Source organism: Parus major, chromosome Z (assembly GCF_001522545.3).
Source record: "Parus major isolate Abel chromosome Z, Parus_major1.1, whole genome shotgun sequence".
Taxonomy (NCBI): Eukaryota; Metazoa; Chordata; class Aves; order Passeriformes; family Paridae; genus Parus; species Parus major.
Window position 1 is genome coordinate 52177618 of NC_031799.1, and position 21711 is coordinate 52199328.

At 36.4% G+C, this 21711-nt stretch overlaps 1 pseudogene; it reads left to right on the forward strand.

Annotated features, from left to right (window-relative positions):
- Nucleotides 1-20411, forward strand: part of LOC107215861 — a 65845-nt pseudogene extending 45434 nt beyond the window's left edge.
- Nucleotides 20412-21711: the final 1300 nt, after the last annotated feature.

Sequence of the window (21711 nt, forward strand, 5' to 3'; positions counted from 1 at the left end):
AATCATTTGTCAGGGTCATTGAATATAAGTTGGCCAAGTGAATTTTAAACAGTAAATTTAGAACTGAGAGCTGAAGTGGGTCTTAGAAGAAGTTTCTTGTGAAGTATTTTTTTCAGTGTCTTGGAATATGTTTCAGTTTTTATACTGCCTGTTGTTATTAGCATCCTTTGGATCCCAGACAAGGTGTAATCTGGGGAGATTTCAAGGTGATAAAATTGTTGGGTTTTGCATATGATATTGTCTAGCACACTTTGGGTACTAAATCATATTCTGAGGACATAGATTAATTCTTGACACTGAGATCTATTAATATACCTTGAAGCCCAGTGAATTATGTGAATCTGCTGCTTCAAGCTGTAGAATTCTGCCATAACTAGGAGGAAATATTTTGCTGTAGGTAGATTAATGTTGAAAGCTTGTCAAGAAAAAGTTTAACATTTAAAATTTCTTCTTTCTCTTTTTGCCACTACTAGTGCTTCTACGATAAATATCATTTGTGATCTGAGGAAAAATAGAGATATAATTTCTTTTATATTTATCTGTGTTACTAGAGTTTCAATGATATGGTCTATTCCCTATTAAAAACTGCACCCTGGTGAATAATCTTACAGAGGGTAATTTTTACTCCTACCTCTCTGAGAGCTCAAAAAATACAGTAAATGTCAGTGATTATCAAATAATTTAATTAATGCCCATTACAGGACAAGTAATTAAGATAACATTCTGTATTAACAGATAACAAAAATGAGAATAAGAGATTTGCTAAATATTAATTTGCTAAATACTTTTTGAAGATAATGGATAGTATTTAACATGGATGTTGTGACAAAGCTTTGAGTTGAGAGAATGCACTCTGAGCAACACAGCTATGAGCAGGTGTACAACACAAATGTGGGTTTGTTTTACGTTTGAGTGTTGAACTATATTTTCAGTACTAAGCCTTCTTAACTCCTCTCTGTATTTCTAAAGTGTCCAGAGCTGGGGGTTTAGCCTGGAGAAAAGGAGGCTCAGGGGAGATCTTAACACTCTCTTCAACTCAGTGAAAGGAGGGTGGAGCAAGGTGGGAGTCAGCCTCTTCTCCCTGGTAGCCAGCACAGGACAAGAGGAAATGGCCTCAAGCTGCACCAGGGAAGGTTCAGCCTTGACATCAGGAAAATTTCTTCATGAAAAGGATTGTCAAGCTTTAGAATATACTGCCCAAGGGAGGTGGTGCAGTCACTATGACTGCCAGAGCACTGAGTGCCATGTCTGCCTGAATAGATGATGTTCAATCATTGGCTGGACTGGGTGATCTTGGAGGTCTTTTACATCCTAAATGATCCTGTGTTCTAACTACTTGCTTGTCAACGTGATAAGTAATTCAGGGCTATATTATATGGGGAGAAACACATTGTGTAGATTTTCACAGATTATGCCCCTGTGCACAGAGAACACTCCTTTGATGCGTTTTACTGCTAACAATGGTCCCAATGAATGTGCCCTGTTGCTGTCATTGTGCCAGTGGGTCTCCTATAATTTAAAACTATATGTGTGTGTATGATCTATCTGCCTGAACTGTGTAAGAACACTTCAAATACTCTAGAAGCATAAACTTCAGTAATTTCTCATTTTTCTATTTCCCTTTGAAATAAGCAAGGGATGTGTGGACCTGTTGTAACAGAAGTGCTGTGCAAGCTCGTCAGGAACTCCTCGGCCAGGGTCATCTTAACAGTATTCTTTTTGATGCTGTGTTGGCTTTGTGACAATTTCAGGGAAAAGAAGCAGAAAAAGAGTCTATTTAGACCCTTATTTAGTGCACGCTCAGGTTTGAGTCTTTAGTAGAGCTCAAATGAGGTATAGTAGCAATTAACATTTGCTTATCAGAGCTTAATCTTGAATTTATGTTTAACTTTACATGCCTGTCAGAAAAGATTTCGTTGGACCAAAATCTATTTCACAGAACTATTAAGGGAGAAGGAACTGCAAGACTTTGGCAGGACAACAAACTCATATGCTGAACTCATTTATATTTGCTAAACTGAAACTTCCTGCAACACAAAGGCCACCAAATTTTTTTGAAAATAAATTGAGTCGTTTAGTCACTGCCAAGAAAAGACAAATGGAAAACCATATTTGTTTGCAAAAGTGCTTCCTACAGTATTTCTAACTTCTACCTATTGTTTCTCCATAGGTTGTGCCTGGCTGGCATCCTCACTGATACCAGCCATTCTGAAGCTACTCATGCAGAAGCAGCAGCAGTAATTGCCCAGATCATATTTCCATTTCTCATGTTCACTCAGCATCTCAGAAGCTTTCTGGAAGATAAGAAAGAAATCATGACAGCACTTGTCAGTAAATTTTGTACAGGATTTCCAAGTCGATTTAAAATAACAGGTATTTACTCTTTCATTAGAAATATTTCCTAAATAATGTTTACCATATTTCCCTAAACAAATAAAATAACAATTTTAAATTCTGAACCAGAGAATTCTGCAAATACATAATATTTTTTACTCCAGGCCACATGTGAATAGAATTTATGTATATTTGTAAAAATAATACCTGTGTGAAAATCTTTCTTAAGAGCCTCAGGAAAGACTCAGCAAAGCATCTTCTTGTCTGATTTTTGTCTGTAAAAGAGGAATATTGAGAGTTGCTAATCTTTATGCCTGTTGTATTTTCCAAACTTGCTAGAATTCAAGCTCACCACTACATCTGCATTTGTATGATAGTTCAGAGGAAAAGTAGAGTATCATAATCTATGGTATTGTTACAAGAAAATAAAAGGTCTGTCTTTCTTGTCTAGGCCCCCTGATCCGTGGTAAAACGAGAAAATGGTAACAGCAAGATTTCCCTTAATCTGGGTCAGTGAGAATAATTTAGAAAAACAAGATGACATTTCTCATTGCTTTCTAGAGTGGAATATCTTCTTTCTGGCACTGTGCTCCCTCCCTCTCAAATACCAGAAGCGTTCATTCAAGCATTCTCTTCTCTCTAGTCTGGAAATTCAGTTTCCCAGAGCTCTGTGACAGAGTTTGCTTTTTGGGTCTTCTAGTTTGATTTCTCATGTGTAATAGATCAATACATTTGGAAATTTTTCTAGTGAGCCCAGTGGTTAAGCACTTCCATTTGAATGCATGATTTTGTGTGGTTTTTGTGGTTATTTTGTTGTTTGTTTGTTTTTAAGATGGAAAAAAGCGTAGTACGAGGATGTGAGGATTCTGTGGTGACTGGGTATTACCCGAGATGTACTTAGGCATTCTTCAAAAAGCCCAAATAGAACTAGTGATGCAGAAATCAAGGGAACAATTTATTCCTGATGTCCAGCAAAAAATGAAGATGCTTGTGGTGTGAACCCAGCAGGTAGAATTAACCTTTGCTGAGCTTGGTTCTGTTGTAGACAGTGGCATCTGACCTGATTTTTTTCAGATTATGAAATGATTATTAGAAGGTACCACAGTCAAGTGCCAATCTGAACAGCCTATCCAGAAGGCATTAGCTGGTGAATCATTTCCTCAATTCTTGCTGTTTAAGTTCCACAGGAATTTTAGTGGTATATATTCTGCACAAGAAATGTAGGCATTAAAAATAGAACATGTATAACTTTGAAAAAGCTATTTCAGTAATCACACACCAGTTTCCTTGTAATATTTATAACTCAGTAATTGAATTGCAGTAATATGTTTGATTTTTAAACCATGCAGAAGTCCCATTTCCAGGTGATTCACATCTTAGTTAAAGTACATATGCACAAGGGATTTAAAGGTTGTTGTCTTTTCAGCACTTCTTATTGAATATGCAGCATGATTATTGACTACAGAGAATTAGAGATCAGCAACATGTATATGTGCTTTGTTGTAAAGAAGAAGATGTATAATAGAATTATTCTCATACAGATCATTTACTGTTAGCTTTCTGCCTCCTATATTCAATTTTATTTAGTTATATCAAGCTTTATTTTGAACAACATGCTGTTGCTCTATTGGGAACAACAAGAATAATGACAGACTCTCTTGGGAGTCGATCAGGAGAATTTTCTCCCAGTTTATTGCTTCAGCTCTTTTTTATAGACTGATACGTGAAGAGTACAGAAAAGAAAACTCTTCTTGGTTAGTAAACTAACACATCACCATCATTGGTCTGTGGGGTTCACCACCCCTCGACCTTCTCTTGCAAGAAAACAAGGAACAGAGAAACAGCACCTGCAAGGCTGTTTTCTATCTCTGAGGATTGTTTTAATTCTTCCTTATGAATTCCCAGGCCACTTTCCCAGGCAAGACTGAGAAAGTTATGTGGCCTGCTATTCCACAGGCACTATGCTCCCTGCTTCACAGTTAGCATCCATAACATGCAGTGAAATATTCCCAGTAGAATGGTGTACTAGGTAGAGCATATCATTTATTAGAAGTTGTATGTTGGTCTCTTCTTCCACGCATAGAACAAGAGTAAATGATCTCAAGTTTTGTTTGGTGAATTTTAAACTGGATATTAGGAAAAATTACTTAATGGAAAGGGTTCTTACGTGCTGGAAAATTCTGCCCAGGGACGTGCTTGAGTTGCCATCGCTGCAGGTATTTAAAAGCTGTGTTGAGTTGGGCACATGGTTTAGTGGTGGGCTTGGCAGTGCTGCATTTGGTTAGAGCCGATGATCTTAAAAGTCTTTTCCACCCTAAACCATTCTATGATGTTACATAATTGATAAAATTAAATTTATATTTTTTGTTTCCTTTTTTTATCTCCATGTTTGTGAATTTGATATTGGCTAATAAGATCACTATTGCAAGTTGCAGATGCTTAAATATTGCCTTTAAATGCTGCAATGAGAGAATGACTTTTATTCAGCTTATTTTCTGCATTCCTAGAACTGTGCCAAGAAGCCTCATCAGGTGAAGTTTTCCTGATGGCTTCAGCAGCTCTTGCCGATATTACTTTCTTTGATACCATGGCTTGTGAAATATTGCTCCAGTTAAATGCAATGAAGATTCTCCTAGCAGTGTGCTCAGACAAACGCATACTCCTTATTGCTGGGATCAGGTGAGGAATTTCTCTGCAAGCCACTGTCACATTTGTGTAAAAGCCAAAAGATTTCAGCACTATGTCCAATTTGACATAGCCAAACCTGAGTTTCTTTTCTATGACAGCTTTAATGTGGTTTTCAAAAAATAAAAAATTATTTCAGTTCCATTTACCTAAGATAGTTGAATTTATTGTTTTTCATCTTGAATTAGGACAGGGACCCAGACAGGTTGTGGAATCTCTGTCCTTGGAGAGATTCAAAACTTGACTGGACAGAGCTTTGAGGCAAAGATATGCATGGAGCCTAAATATACAGTTGTCACATCAAAGATGAATTAGCTTCAAAAGCTGAATAAGGACCTGATCCCCAGCCCATTGATGTTGTTGGGCTTTGGACAAAGTCCTGTCTGCCTGGTAGATAGTTTGCAAATTTTTATTAGCAAATACTGCTAATGCACTTTTGCCTTTCCCTTTCCTTCTCACTAGTATTTTTAATTTTTTTTTTTTTTTTTTTTTTTTTTTTTTTTTTTTAGTAGAGGGACACAGAATACTAAAGGTCTATGCTAATGCACAGATGAATTATGGTAGACTTGAGATCCTCACTGCCACAGAAGATTTTTCACCCTTAACCAGGAGCCAGGCCTTGGAGATTAAGCCCAGTGGATCCTAGAAATGGATTATTGGTGTTCTAGGGGGTGACAAGAACTGTTTTAGATTATATTTATAGCATTTACTAGTTTTTCAGCTCAGGACTGTATATAAAAAGATAGAATTAAGCCATAATTACTTAGTGCCCTTTGGGCAAAGTCAGAGATATCAGCTGTGATGTTGACATGGCTGTGTACGATCACATATGTACAATCCTTCACATTCCTTTTTTGTAATTCTTCCTGCATGCTCTCATAGTTTTGATTTCTTTATTTCTTTATGCCCTCATCTGAATTCTGCTGTCAGCTGTAAGTTTACAGTTTTCTCTGTGGGTAGCACAGCAAGCCCCTTTTTTTTTTAATGAGGAAGGCAGACACTGAAAGAAATACATATGACTTTTTAAGGTGACAGGCTAATTCCAGGCCTTTTACAGCTTCCAATATGCAAGTTCATCTCACCAGCTAGATGAACAGCAAACTGAATGGCTTTCTTCCAAGAGCTGAGGAGATTTCATCCCCCATAACACTTCACCTTCCTCCTCAGAATGAAAAAGTAGAGCAAAAAGATGCTCTCTGTGGCGTGCTGCAGAAAGCTTCTAAGCTGACTCCTTGGCTCCTGCAGCAATGGGAACTATAAAATCCTGCCTTGGGGTCTTTTACTGAGGTGGAATCTGAGTGCTGCTCATCTTGTCTTTAAGAGCTTCCAGTAAGCAAATTTGGTAATGTGAAAAGCCTTAAGAGAAGGCTTCCTTCAAATTCCTGAACAAGTGTGTGACTGAATTGCTCCCCTTGTTTCAGTCTCGTATTTGGGGGTGGGGATGGTGTCTGCCAGTTACGGCAATCTCACATGGAATATTTTGCTTTTTAATTTGCTCTGTGCAACGTTGCAATGAGGAAAATACACTCAGCTGAAAAGAAAAGCAGCACTACAATATTATATTTTATAAAGGCATTATAAATTGCCATTTTGGTTTTTGACTGTAAATCCTTTAGGTAAGTAATGTAGTCAATATTTTTTTCCAGTCTATATAATATTATGACCCAGACAGTAGACATTTGCCTAGGGAGACATTAAAGATGAGTAGGTTGGAAAATTTTTTGATTCGAGATTTTATTTTGGATTATGCAACAAATGTGAAAGGTATTTTCATGGACTCTGAATGATCAAGTCATCTTTGCCAGTGAAACAGATGATTTGGAACTGAGTTATACTAAGGGTTGAAACAATTAAACGAAGTAAGAAGATCCATAAAAGATACAGCAAAATATGGTCTGAATATTATAAAATTTTATAAAAGAGCCTCTCAAACTTAAATGCTCTGTTTTTCATACAAAACTTTAATTTAAGTAACACAAGTACTTATAGAAAACTACCTAAAATTTCTAAATATATTGGTACTTTAGCATTAATGCTGATTTAAGAAAATTCTATTTTGGTAGACTGAAGTGTGCTTTGCTGTAAGCCAAAACTGGGAGGAAGACAGCTGAAATGCAGAGAAGGAACACTGAACTTCATTTTCCTTTGTGCCATTGTATCTCATCTTAAATTCACACTATGTCCTTCTATATAGGACATAGAATTATTGTTAGTTATCACCGTTTGTGATGGTACAAATAAATGACATTGTGCCTAGGTGTTGGATATTGGATAAATTGTGTACTGTCTGCAAAAAATATTTTACTGCTCAAGCACCTTTAAAATTATTCTGCCTTTTGACTTCTGGAAATCCTTTTTGTTCAAATGACGAAATAACCTTTCCTGTCATTACTATCCAAAAACCAACCTCTTTCTTCTTTCATTTACCAGGCAGTGTTAGATTAGGTCAGGAAAAAAATCTAGAACTGACAGCTGGACTTACTGATAAACAAGATTTTTCCATTTTATAGAAGCATGTGACTGTTTCTGTAGCCAGCAACATTATATTGAGATTCTTTAGTTTTGTAACAAAATACATTGTATAAGAACAATCATGAAGCAATATTTTCCAGACTCCTTAGTCCCCATTTTTTGGTCAAAATGGATATTAATGTTCTACATTCTGTTTCTTTCTGCAGACTGTTGTTTCCTGGAGAGCAGGTTTTTTACTTCAAAAAGCATCAAAATATCCTTTCAGAAGGGTTCATGAGTAAATTTAGCAGTGTAGTATATGCAGTGTTAATGCAGTTTAAGATCTGTCAGAAAAGGGGTTTAGCCAAACTCCTTATCATTCAGGATCTTCTTGACTTTAGCCATCATCTTAGACTCTACATAGAAAAATATGAAATATGTGTGTTTGGGTACACAATGTTTATGTATAACAATTTTTTTCTCTCTGCATTCCAACTTGTCTCTTCAGTGCTGCTAGTATTCTCACCTTACCTGTGAAGTTGTGGAGGTATAGTCTAACACCTTGTGATCTTCTCTTTTTCAAACAGACAAAGAATTAATGTGCAGTGAACGCATCCGTTTTAAAGTGGTTATTCCTAACTCTAAAATCAGTGAATTATGTTTCAAAACAGTTTAAGGTGGAGAAAAACTTTTAAGCAGGAAGGAAAAATTGGAAATGGCTGCTGGTTTGTTTTGTTGTTGTTTTTTTTAATAAATTCTTTCCTGTTTGTATTTGGGAGATTGTCACTGTAGGACACAAAATGATTCACATGGACATGGCTCAATGTATGATAGGGAAAAAGAAGAAATTTATTTCTGTGACTCCAGTATTTATAGATTATTGACAATGACCAGGGATTGGATAGTTAGGTTACCATCTTCCCAATCACATTGGTTGTGAGAGATGTCCATCAAAAGACATTTCTTTAATGGAATGTATAAACATCTATGTTTATAGTTACTTTCCTGGGAAAGTGGCTAGAAATTATGAATACAAGATCAGGAGGTTTAATTCTCAGGGTGACAGGAGATACTACTGGTTTTGACACTGACATCTTCTGAGTCATTTAAGATTTTAAATCTTTAATACCATTCTTTCTCTAGGTTCCTCATTCTTTTCTTTGCTCTTCATCTTTTTTCCTTATCAGGCATTTGTGTTTGTTTTTACTGTCCTTCCTCACATTTTTTGCCCCTTAAATTTAGATTGCAGTGTCAAAAGGAGATTAGAGACAGATGTTACTTTAATACAAAGAGGTTTTGATTTTTAAATGTTGCTGAATCCCCTGTGAAGGACTTTGAGAATAATGTTTTTAATGAGAAGAATATTAACAGTTATTTAAGATTTCTTTTGAAAATCCCTGTCTGTATGAAAGAAACTTGCAGTACTACTTCTCACTCTGAGTTTCTTGAATACTGGGGAATTTACTAACAAAGCCTTTTAAAAGGGTTTCTGCACTGTTTTCTTGCACAGCTCTCTGTTAATATCCTGCTCTGACATTAGTACCATTATCATTACATACGTGGTTGGAATTCCCTTCCCTCTGAGAGGCCTGACTGTGCACCGTGGTTGATAAACATGTACGTTAAAACTGTGGGATCATTTCCAATATGGACTAGATCACTAAAAAAAAAACAAAACATGATTTCAAGTAATATAGCTAGAAAGAGAACTGATAAATTTTTAAATTAAGTTATTTTAAAAAGCTTAAGCAATTTACAAGCAAAAACATGACTGCTAGTAACAGATGCAAAAATGAAAATTAGGCCAAAATCACCTGACTATCTGAATTTTAACCACACCATTATATTAATGATATTCTAATTAGTTTACTATGTAAGACTGTAATAATTTTCCTGATGTCTTTTGTTTTTCTTTTTAACTGCTTATATCTGTCTTTTCATGCACATGTGACCAGCATAAATAAGTACCAGTACTGACTGGCATTATATGGTCAATGCTATGGATAGCTATGTTTCAGGGGTCCAAAACTGACTGTTTGTCTTAAATATCAAAATGTTTGAGGCAAAATTCCTGCTTACTTACAATTCTGCATTTCATATTTTTGATTCTATGTGGGATAAGATGATGTGTTCCCACTTGCAATGCAAGGGGTTCAGTTGGAAGAATAAAATCTCAACTCAGTAGAAAAACTAACTTGTATTGAAAGGCTAATTTGTGCTCTGCTCTGGGGAGATCAGATCTCTTAGGTGGCTTTGGCTGGTTGAGTCTGTTTCAAAACATGAGAAGCTTTTCAATGCCTTGAAGGAAGTCTGAGAGATGGTTATTCTTTCCCTCACCACAGGTTTTAACCTGAAATACAGAAAACTGTAGTCATTAGCTCAACCACTCTTTTAGTTATATGCCCTGGTTTATGGGATGTTTTCTTTCACAATGTGACACATACAGGGTGCACGTCCTCTGTGCTTCTTTAAAACAAATAATGTGAGAATCTGGCTATTCTGCCTATTCCTTATCTAGATTAGTCAGCAATAGGAAATAAAGTAAATAAAAATGTAGTAAAGACTTCCTTCATTCCAAAATGTAAGTTTCCTACAGCTTTAGTCTCTGTTGCTGTGCCACAGCATGCCAAAAATACAGTTCCCTGGCACAGTCTCAGAATAAACCAAGCATTTGAAAGAAGCTTATGTCTCCAGCCACTGTTATGATTTTTGGGGGATGTTAGCTGCTTCTGCTATCTAGGTGTATTATTTTCTGGTTTTAGGAAGAAAAAATGAATTCCCAATCACAAAAATGGCTATCAGAGGAAATTTGAGTTATTTTCTATTTCTAGGCAATATCATGTCCCAGAAAAAACTTCCAGAGATTTCTTAGTGATTTTTTTTTTTCATATAGATAATATCTTGAAAAGTTTTTTCTTCCTCAGCTTGCAGTAATGCTGGTTCTTGATGCCTGTTAAATGCATTCTTTTGCTGTCTCCCTGTGGATGGAGCCTGAATTGTGACATTCAGATGATTTTAACTTACATTTAGAAAAAGAGACCCTGTCTTGCTTCTGAGTAGTTTTCCATGCCACTTTGTTTCTGAAGATGGCTGGCTGGAACTTTGCAGACATGCTATGATTTATGCTTATGTCATTTATTTCAATCAATTACAAAATGATCTTATAATATGTACAAAAATTAATATTACTTGGCAATGAGTCAACCTTAAAGGAATAATTAACTAAGAGAATTAACAATTCTATATTGATCTATTTTGCCACTATTAAATTACTTACTAATTCTTGTTTTGAGCTTGTGTCTTTTTTTTTATTATATTTTAATATTTTATTATATCAAGACTGTTGAAAAAAGCCTACTGAGCAGTGTGCCTTTATTAACAATAAGGGTATATTAGCACCACACATTCCACCTCTGTAGACACGCCCCTTCCCAAGATATAAGGGACATCCCTTCCCACAAATGAGGTAAGGGACCTTCAATTGTGGAAGATAGTGGCCTTTTAGCTGGCTAAAATGAATGCTTTCATCCTCCAAATCCTTTGGCATCTTTCTTCCTTCGTAGTTGGTTTCACAATAAAGGGAAAAACTTTTTTCAAACTCCCACTAGGGGAAAGTTTTCACAGTAGCCTTCCATTTCTTACATGTTCCTTAAGTTTAAATCTCTTTGATAACTACAGATTTACACTCTCAGTGTATCTTATTTTATAGCAAAGCATTTATATATAGTTTTCACTTTTTCAACAAAGATTCTGTACCTTTGTACAGTGGTTGATGAGAATTAGTCACCATTAGTTGTTTAGAAAAGTTTTATTATAATGTTAGTAATTACATATTTTAGCAAAAAAAATTTCCAAGGTGACATTTTGAAGAAAATTGTTGATATATTTTATATATTAGTAAAGGCCTGTCTGCACAAACCAGTCTTTGAAATAAGTTGTGATATTAAAGGCTAAAGTCCTTGAAACCTTCCTGCAGAAGAGAGAGTAAAGCAAAACAATATCCTTGTGTATAAGAGAAAGAATGCAAACCTGTGTGTATTAGCTAATAGTAACTTGCTTAGCCCGCAGACTGTGTAGAACCCTATAAAAGGTGTGCTAAAGATAGAAATAAACGGTGTTCACGTTTAATTCTGTGAAGGCTGGTGAATAAACTGGCAGACTCTCAATACAAAATTATTTTAAAGGTTCTTGATTAACCATGGTTTCTCAAATTTAAACTGCTCTTGACAACTGAAAGTCCTACAGTTCAGAGCAAAGCAGTCTACAGAACTTGAAGGTTCACGACTCATAAATTCAATATGTGTGAAAGTCTGAGGGAGTGGAAGGAAACTATGTGGAAAAAGAAACAAATTTTAAATTATGAAGTATATATAGAATAACCAAAAAAGATCAACACTGCCAATTTTATAATAATGTATGATATTGTCACTAGAGATGTTATCTGTGTTTAATATCTGTTTTTTTATTTTGCTTATAAAAATAGAGATTTTTAATTTGATTTCAAATTAATTTCCAGGGCAACTTCAGGACTAAGATGATGATGCTGTACTGACATTTGAAAAATATGAAATAATTAAATTATTTTTTTGAAGTTAAATTATTAAATAGGGAAATTTTCCATGGGCTGTAAGGGGCCCCTCAAATATCCCCGTATACTCAGTTCATCAACGAACCATTTAACGATGAACCTTTAAAGCTTCTTGATTTTAAGTGTGATTTTTTTTTAAGTTCTGAAAGTTACCTACTTAGTCTCTTGTGAAAAATCTTGCTACTCCCAGTGAAATCTCTGCATATTGATATTTTGCAAAGTTGGTGCCGCTTCAAAAGGTGCTAAAACATGAGCTGGTCTGAGAATTCCTTTCCTAACATTTTGCCTTTTCCTGTGTCTCACTGCCCCGTGGTTTAGGTGTGTAGAGCTGAGCAAACTGAAACAGGCAGGTGTTGAGCACAGGAGGCACCCTGGAGGTCTGTTCCTCTGGCTGTAACTCATGACACTGACCTGAATAATGCATCCAGCTTCCCTTTGATGTCAAACAAATATCATAGGCCTTCCAGGACCTGAGGGAGTCAACAGGGAAGATGAAGAAGGACTTTACAAGGACATGTAGTGACAGGATAAGGGGAATGGCTCCAAACTGGAAGAGAACAGATTTGGATTAGATAGTAGGAAGAAATTATTTGCTGTGAGGGTGGTGAGGCACAGGAACAGGCTGCCAAGAGATGCCTCATTACTGGAAGTGTCCAACGACAGGCTGGATGGAGCTCTGAGCAACCTGATCATGTGGGAAATGTCTCTACCTGTGACAGGGATTGGAATTAGATGATCTCTAAAGTCCTTTCCAACACAATTCTATGATTCTATGCTGATTATTTCTTGATGAAGTCAATCTTTCTGTGATTTTTCTCATTAGTACAGTGGATTTAGAGCTTCCAGATCACAGACAAAACTGCAGCCACCAGGTTTAGCAGGCTCCTGCTCTAGAGAGGCACCCACAATTCTTGACCCATTTGGATAGCAGAGGACAAAATCTGGAGAAGCCTGGGTCAGTCTATGAGAGAGCACTGCTAAAATACAGATATTGGAAATGCATGAGTTGAGATCGACCTCCAAAGCAAATCTGCTTAGCAGAAATACAGGTGCTGGGGTAGGGAATTATGCTGGATTCCCTGACAAAATTTGCTTAATAACACACTTACAAATCCCACAGATAAAGACATCACTAGAGTAGTGAAATTGGTGGGTGGCTTCAGCAAATTCCTTCTGCATGGTAGGAAGGCAATGACCAGTCCTCATATATCCTGTCATCAGGATGTCTTCTTTCTTACACTTGGAGTTGACCACAAGTTCATTGTATTCCTTAGGAATCCAGAAAAATTGCAAGAATCATAAACTGAGTCAGGTGCCAGTGCTTTGTAATCATGGAGTGTGCTCTTTTAGAGGATCAATTACTTGAGCAATCAATTAAATTAGTATTAAAAATTGCAGTTGAACAGTAGAGATTCCATATTAAATATCTGAAAGTATTTTAATTATTTCAAAGTAATTTCAGTTCTGAAAGAGCTTTTGGTATATATTTTTTTCCAGTAATTTTCATCTATGTAACGAGGCTTAGGCAGTCACTTTTATCTGTATCTGTTTGTGTGCTCCATGTCTCACAATAACATCTGAACTGATTTGCTGAAGCAACAGGACTTTGTAGTTATTTTTGAGACTACCTAAGGCTTTTGAAATTTGGAGCCCGATAATGGGAAAAGAAGCAAAGATCAAGACTGCAGTGTAAGCCTCTGTATCATTAGACAAAAAGAAAAAAGGAATCTACAGTGGGAGAGAACCTACTAGAAAACATTTATTTGTGTTTTTCGATCAAATCTAAATCTGAAAGAGATAAGACTTCACTAATACCAGTGCTCACAGAAGTGTTACTTTCTGAAGCAAATTCAGTCTACATTTGTTTGTGCTTTCCTCTAGAGAGTTCATCCTTAATAGGAAACTTCCTTGAACTTTGGTTTGTATTACAAAGGAAATTTTTGTGTAAGTTGTATGAACTTTAAAATAGGAAAGTGTAGGGGAAATTTAAAGTAAACTCTATTCTGCTTGCCTATTATATTTTTCCATTATCTTATTTCTTTACATTTTTTACATCACACAAACCCAAATTTTCTTGGGAAAAAGAAAATCTGTCCATTTGGAGTGAGCTGATCTATGGCTTAACTACTTTTTGAGTCCTATTATGATTTTAAAATTAATGTAGGTAGATCTTGATGGTCACTGATCATAAGGGTCTTTTTTACACCCTTCTGGATAAGGTTACATACAAAACCTTTAGAGAAGTTCCATAAATATTGCAAAATATAGGGGCCACATAATCAACATGAAGGAAGGATAGCTATAACCTCAAATAATTTTTTGGTGTCAAAAGATGCACACAAACTATTTTTATGTGTGAAAATACTTATTAGAAAAAATAACTTGAAGCAGTGGAATAATTGGCATGTATTCAAATTGTGGTTAATTGAATTCTTCATCTGTGGCTTAGAGAGCCACATGGGGTACAGATTCTGCACAGAGGAAGCAATTTTCATTAACGGGATATAATTTAGAACGAGAAAACATATACACTCTGCCTGCAACACAGTTAATAATTAATATGGAATAAATACATAGACATACACTGAGTTACCATATATCTACCTGTCACTCTGTAGAGTTTCAGCAACTCATTTGCATGCTAAGTAAGTATATTTATTCAGAGTGGCGACACTGTAACTCTGCCTTCAAAAGTGAAAGACCTTTATGTCACAGCATCGGAAATGAGTCATCCTTGTTTTTAAAATGGCAAAGAGATATCAGAATGGTGATTTGATCTCATGTCTCCTTACATTTAAGAAGTTTGCTGGTTTCTGAACTGACACTGTACTATTAAAAAAGCTGATAACCAGCTCCAAAACTGATCATTATTTTTGAGGCTGAATTCAATTTTCCTGAATTAGATTAAATTTAAAACCTCTTAAGAAAGAATATTATTTCTGTTTTGCATTCTAACTATCTCTAGCATTTATTATTTGATCTCTTACATATGCTCTTAATATTGGGATGTGTCTGCATGCAAAAAAGCAAACTATTTGAAGGATTGAGAAGAACGTTTTGCAGGATGTATGAGAAAGCATGCAGTATCAGTGAAGGGAATGGCTGACTGAAAACCAACAGTACCATGGGATCCAATCTCTGTCAGTGGCTTGCTGCATCACTTTAATAAGCAAGTTGAGTTGCACCTAGTCTCCAAAACAGTTAAAGCTATTGGGGGTAAGAAATTCTGTGAGTCAAGATCTCAGAATGTGCTTGTGCACATATCAACAGTGAATGTGTTGGTACAAAGTCTAACCGTGGTCTTTACCTCTGGAAAGGTATAAACAGAATTTTAAGCCCAGTTGCTTTTGAGACTGTACCTTAACATGCACACAATTCTTGACTCCAACAAAGCTGAAGAATATTCCTTAAATACTCCCTTGAATCAAAGCTCAAAACTCCAAATGTCTTGCAAGGATTTCTTCATATTTCACCTAAACCTATTCAGCGCAATAACAGCACTCACAAATTTGCCATATTTCTGCCACATTTATTTTATGAACCACAATGATATTTAATATTACTGAATTGTAGGACTAGACTTCATATTTCCTTCTCCTTTTAACAACAGGTGGTAACAATATTGGCAAACATATCTGTCTTGGACCAGTGTGCTTCAGAAATCATTCAAGGAAATGGTATGCATTTTAGCTGAATTATATCTTTTATTTATATCTGGAGAGTCTGAGTAGATGGGAATGTAGTACTTACATTAAAGGAGAAAGGCTTCACTAATAAAGCTTCATTTTGCATCCTGTCTCTGCTGGATATTGCACATTGCTTCAGGGTGCAAAATAAGTCCTGGGAATGGTTCTACATAACCAAAATATAATGCCACTGTTTTAGGAAACTTTGTGACCATGTTGCTGGTGTTCTGTGTGTGTGACTTATTCCTAGATGGAAAGCAAAGGAGTAAAAAGTGTTTCAGTAACTTGTATGGTGGTAATACTGGTAATATTGTGGTAAGACGTAAATGCCTTATTAATACACCTGCCAGCAAATTCAAGGCCAAGCAATATAGAAAGACAGGTGCCTTTGCTTTTTTCCTTTTTTTTTTTTTTTTTTTTTTTTGTGGGAAACATTAAATCACAGTGAAAATTCACATATATTGATTTGCTAGGCCAAGTAGGTTGAACTCATGTTAGACACTACAGTGGACTGTCAAGGACAATGACAAGTAAAATTTGTGTATACACTCTGTCATGGAATTTCATAAGAAGCATTTTCCCCCTGGCTTTTGAGAGCGGTTGGCACTCATCTTGTGTGTAAAATCTTCTTAGTGACTGCCTAATGTTATAATAAGCAGGTCCTAGTCAGAGACCACATTCTGAGAACAGTCTTCAAATTCTGGAGAATTGAGGTACTTTCTTCTCAACTCTGACTTTTTTGTATGTTGATTGATTATTATCTAGCTGCATGGCTCTGATGATAATTCTCTGAATTATTTATGCAAATGTTCTCTGATGCTACCTGATGTAATCTGAATGCCTAATAGCATATGGAGTCTAATAGCACATAATTGTCTTTACACTTAAAATAGTCTAGAAAAGAGAAATCATCATCCTTTTTTTGTGATGCTACAAAAAGAATATCAACCAACAGGCAACAATAGATTAATGAAGTTGCTTTGACATGGATGACCTTGTCTCTTCTGGAATGAAGAGTTAGTCATATAGTAAACTTCAAGAAAGATAAATTCATCATTTCCTTTATTAAAGGATTCCTCATTCTAAAATACCCTTAAACAGTTTGAAAAAGAAACTTTTAAAGCCCTGCTTAAAAATATGTAAACAAACAAACAAAAAATTACTTTGAATGGAAGTGAAACTTCATTTAGAGACCTGAAATATGTCACTACAGGTTTTTCAGATAGTGATTATCTTTAAGTTAATTTAGAAGAAAATAAAGAATTACATTTGGCTGATTGAAATAAATTAGTGAAATTTAAAATACAAACTTTTAGAGGACAGAAGACTTAGTAATTTTCTAGATCCAGAAGTTCTGTAGCTTCCTAGTGAAGATGAACTTATGCATTGATCAGATGCACTTGGGTGCTGATGTCAAAATTGCAGACTTCATTTATATATTCTCCATGCTCTTTTTGGGCAGTAGCTGGTCTGTATTAACCCAGCTTCCCTCTTCCCTTTACTTTTTTGCATTGAGTTTTTTTTTTTTTTTTTTGGAGAGTGGATAACAATGCCTCTTGAATTCTTTTAGGTGTTCAACTTTTAATGGAAATGCTCTTGGGAAAATCATCCTTGGGAAATCCAGCAGATGTTGCAGCTTGTGAGCGAGTCCAGCAGAAATCTGCAGTTACCCTAGCACAGCTCAGCTGAGATCTTGAGGTGGCAGATGCAGCCGAAAAACTCAGCTGTAAGGATGTGCCTCTTACTTAATGGCACTGTAAGGAGGTACTGCCAGTCATGGTGAAGCTCTTTTTAATTTTTAGCCTCACTTGGTAAACTTTATGAAAGATATTCCCTAAAGAATCTGTCCAGAGGATGGCTGAGAAGATGGAGCTAAATGAACCTCTGGCTCGTTTCCCAGAGGAACCTGAGGTGCAGCATCCACTCATCATATAGCTGTGCCTTATTGTGCCATCTGACACGTCTGCCTCCTCCATTCCTTTATGTAAATCCTTGGGCAAGATATGTCAGGGCACAGAAATCTGGGACCCCAGCAGGTCCAGGTGTGATGAATCCAATGGGAGGGAATGTGTTCTTTGGGTAGGAGTTTTTTAAGGGTGTGTGGGATGATTGGTAGCGAAGAAATGGAGATCACAATTTCCACTCTGAAACTGCAGCAAGTAAATCCAACTTATTTGTTTATGCTTTACAAACATTAATTATGACTGCTCTGAACTGCATAGCTCCATCAAAAGTCCCTTAAGTATTTGCATATCATCTTTGCATTAGAGATCATATCTACTAAAAAAAAGATAAACATGATGCATCTTAAAAAATATCACAAAATAAGGAGTTCTTTTTCTAAATTATTTCTCCTGACACTCTTGTGCACTCAGGTGTTCCTCACCTGATTAAACTTTGCAGATCACCAACAGAAAGAAATAACAGTGAATCTGTTTTAGTGGCAAGTCTGGTATGTACATTATAGTATTCCTTTCATGCTTATACTGGAAAATTAAGGAGAAAACATCCCTTTAGATTTCAAAATGCATAAGTATTGCAGAAATGCTCTAAATTCATGTCAGGGTCTCCTGCTTTTCCCCTTAAGCACAATCCTGTACACTCTCAATTATTCATCCTTAAATTGAAGATTTAAGCACATAAGGAAAAATGGCTTCATCTTCACATTATTGAGCACCAAAAAATTCCTTGGAACACTTTGGAATTTAAGAATTCATTAATTCCTAAATTCCATTGAAATTAGCCTTGAGTCATGGGGGTAGAAACCCTTTATCTGCACTCACACATATATATGAAAATATTTCTGTAAAGCATCGAAAAAAGGGGAAAAGATACTTCTTGCTTCCACTCCAATTCAATTTCTTGTTCTATTTGTATTGCCAAGACAATATAGTGCCCAGGCAAAGAGTGGGCAAGAGAAGCTGTCTTGGTTCTAGAAGACAGGTGTCTGCTAGGGTGAGCAGGAGCCTCCCTTGGGATGAACGAATGTAGACCCCCTCCCTCCGAATTATTATAAATTTGAAATCAAGGGGCTTTCAGGCAGAGATCTGGGGATAGGAATAACAGTTCTTTACTAGTATAACCAGGCAAACAAACAGCAATAACTACAGCAATAACAAGAACACAGAACCAGGGACCCCGGGACAGTTTTCTCGGCTGAAATGGGATGGAGGAGAGGTTTTGTTTTCACAAACCCCTCGGGCAGTCAGTCCTGGTGCTCCTGCAGGGCTCCGAGGAACAGTCGGCTGGAAACAGCAGGGATGAGCTGAGATCCTGGGCCGGTGGCTGAGGTGGATCAGCAGCTCCGCGGTGGTGCCTGGCACTGCCACATGTCCCGGCAGGACAGGGGGTGCGAGGCCACCAACAAAGAGGGGAGAAGGAGAAGAAGCAGCCACTCCATCTGGGTGATGGCGAAAATTCCCTTCTCTCCACTGCAGCAGCTTCGCGACCCAGCACACTAATGTCCTTCCCCGAAACCGAAGAAAGCCAGCTAAAAACTGTCCCCACCCTCTTTTTCTGCCCCCTTTCCCTCTCCCCCTGGGCCCGGCCACTCTTTGTCCGTTGTGAGCACCCTTAAGTACCGGTAGTTAGGTTGTCTCAGCACATAATGGGTAAAAAATTCCCCGGGCAGGCCAGAAGGACAAAACATAAAAAAAGGACACCTAACCCTCAACAGAAGCTTAACACTTTCTCTGCTCAGGAGAAAGATCCCATCTCCACTGCACGGACTACGAGCCAAATGCCAGAGTTGAATGACTTCACCAAGCATTCTGTGACAGGACCTTGGGGACATATGTGATCTCGGGTTGAAGCACAAGTTTTGGTGAATGAAGACTGGAGAATATTGTTTGACAGTGCTTTACGATATTAGTATTATTTTAAATGTAAAAATAAAGCTCATTTATTGCAGCTTGTTCATTTAAGCAGGTCTCATTCAGGATGACGAGAATATAAATGTGAGCATAGAAAATTCTGTGGTTATTCTTCCTCTATGCCAGGAAGACTTACTAATCTTGTGTGGTTAGAGCAGAGACCCCAGAGCAATGGCAGGAAACCAGACTATGATTCTTCTGTCTCACTGAGGTTGTTGCTGCACATTCCTTGAATCCATGCCTATTGCTTGAGACCTTACCTACCTCCCTGTCTCAGAAATTCTGCTTCTCCTGATACTTTAGTAACTGCCTGAAGATGTTTTCTGATTAAAATGTTGCAAAAATATTGTCCTTGAGACATAAGCTGCTTCAAGCTCTGATAGGTATTGTCACTGGTGTCTGAGGACTTGTACTGTACTTAGACCTGTTGCTCAGGTCTAAAAGTAATGTGGCCCAATAGAATTGTCATTTAATAACTTTGCATGAGGGAAGATTCATCTGACAGATGAAGACAGTAAGGAGAGATTACCTAGCAGCAGAATTCGTTGACCTGCACAGTTCAGTTTTGAATTCTGGCTGTTACTTAGATATTGTTATAATGGATTCCTGCAATGAAGACTTTGCCAAACCTGAGTGCATTGCAATGATGCTGTTTTGTTTTTCTAGGCAGCCTTGTGGAGACTAGCACTTATGAGTTGTGATGGACTGGAAGAGTCAGATTTTCAGCAGCTGGTAAAGCCCAGACTCATGAATACTTTTCTGCTGTGCAAAAACATGGAAGAGAGCTTTGTATGAATGGGAGCCAAAAACCTTTGAACAGTAACGAAGGTGATAGGTATACAGTAAGATAACACATGAACAATTTTATTTTGGTTTAGTCCTATTGTTATTTATTACTTATTTATTCTAAACCAAAGAACATGTGCTGTATTAGAGTGAAGGAATAGAATGAGAAAACTTGTTTCTGTGTTTTGCAAAGAAAATTTTTAATTTTATTTTCCTGCCAAGACACACAAGACCTTATCATTGCCATCTAACAAAATGTTTTGTTTAATATAACTGAATTAAGGTAATGAAGCCAAGAATTTGTTGCTCTGATGTTAAATGCTTCTAATGATGTTTTATCACTATAGGTATTTTTTCTATAGTTAGGACATTTTGTAGGTTTTATTAATAAATGTTTAGCCTCATCTGCATTAGGAGAAAAATAATTCTAAAAGCTGCAAGTATATACTTTGAAATGAAAGGGATATTACAGTCTGAGACCAGTTCTTAACTTTTGTTATTTTTTAATAAATTATGTAACTGAGAGAAAAAATTCCAAAAAATGTTAAAATACTGGCCTTAAATGATGCTAGCATACTTTCCTAGGCTGTATAAAGATGTGCTCCATCAGAGGATGCACACTAACCAAAAGCTCTTTATTTGCATTGACTGAAATTTCCAGGAGAAATTAATAGAATTCTAGAAAAATAATTGATGGTGTGTGTGTGTGTTATCTCATAATGTGAGATTTTAATGATTTTGTAATGATTTAAAATCATTACACAGGAATAATTTTCTCTCCTTTCCAAGCCTTACAAGAACTCGAAGTGCTAATGCCTTGACGTGTTTTTAATATTCAAGCTACAGTTTTTGTGGAAAGTTGTTCACACCTATGCTAAATAATCTGAAGAGCTTAATTCATTGCAACTTGAATTTTCATTTTTCTGGTTTCCTAACCAGTCCTGTATTTTTAAAACTTAAATGGGACTCTTCAGAGCTCTGGAAGTTGAGAAATTGATGATAACCTAAATAAACAGATGTCATTTTGAAATCAACATTTTTTCATGAACATTCTTTTTAATTCTTGCTTTTTCTTTTCACTGACAAACCACATATATTGAAAATTACTCAGCCAGCAATATCTTGTTAGTGTTTTTTCCTTAACTTTTTGTAAAGCACTCTGTAGATTATGAAAAAAGATGTAATCTTTTTCTTTATGGCTTCCAAACGTTGCTTTAGATCATTTTATGATCAGCAACTTCAGGGTACTAGGATATCTGCCAAAATCCTCCTACATTCCTTCCTTACTGTACTTTTTAGATATATTAAG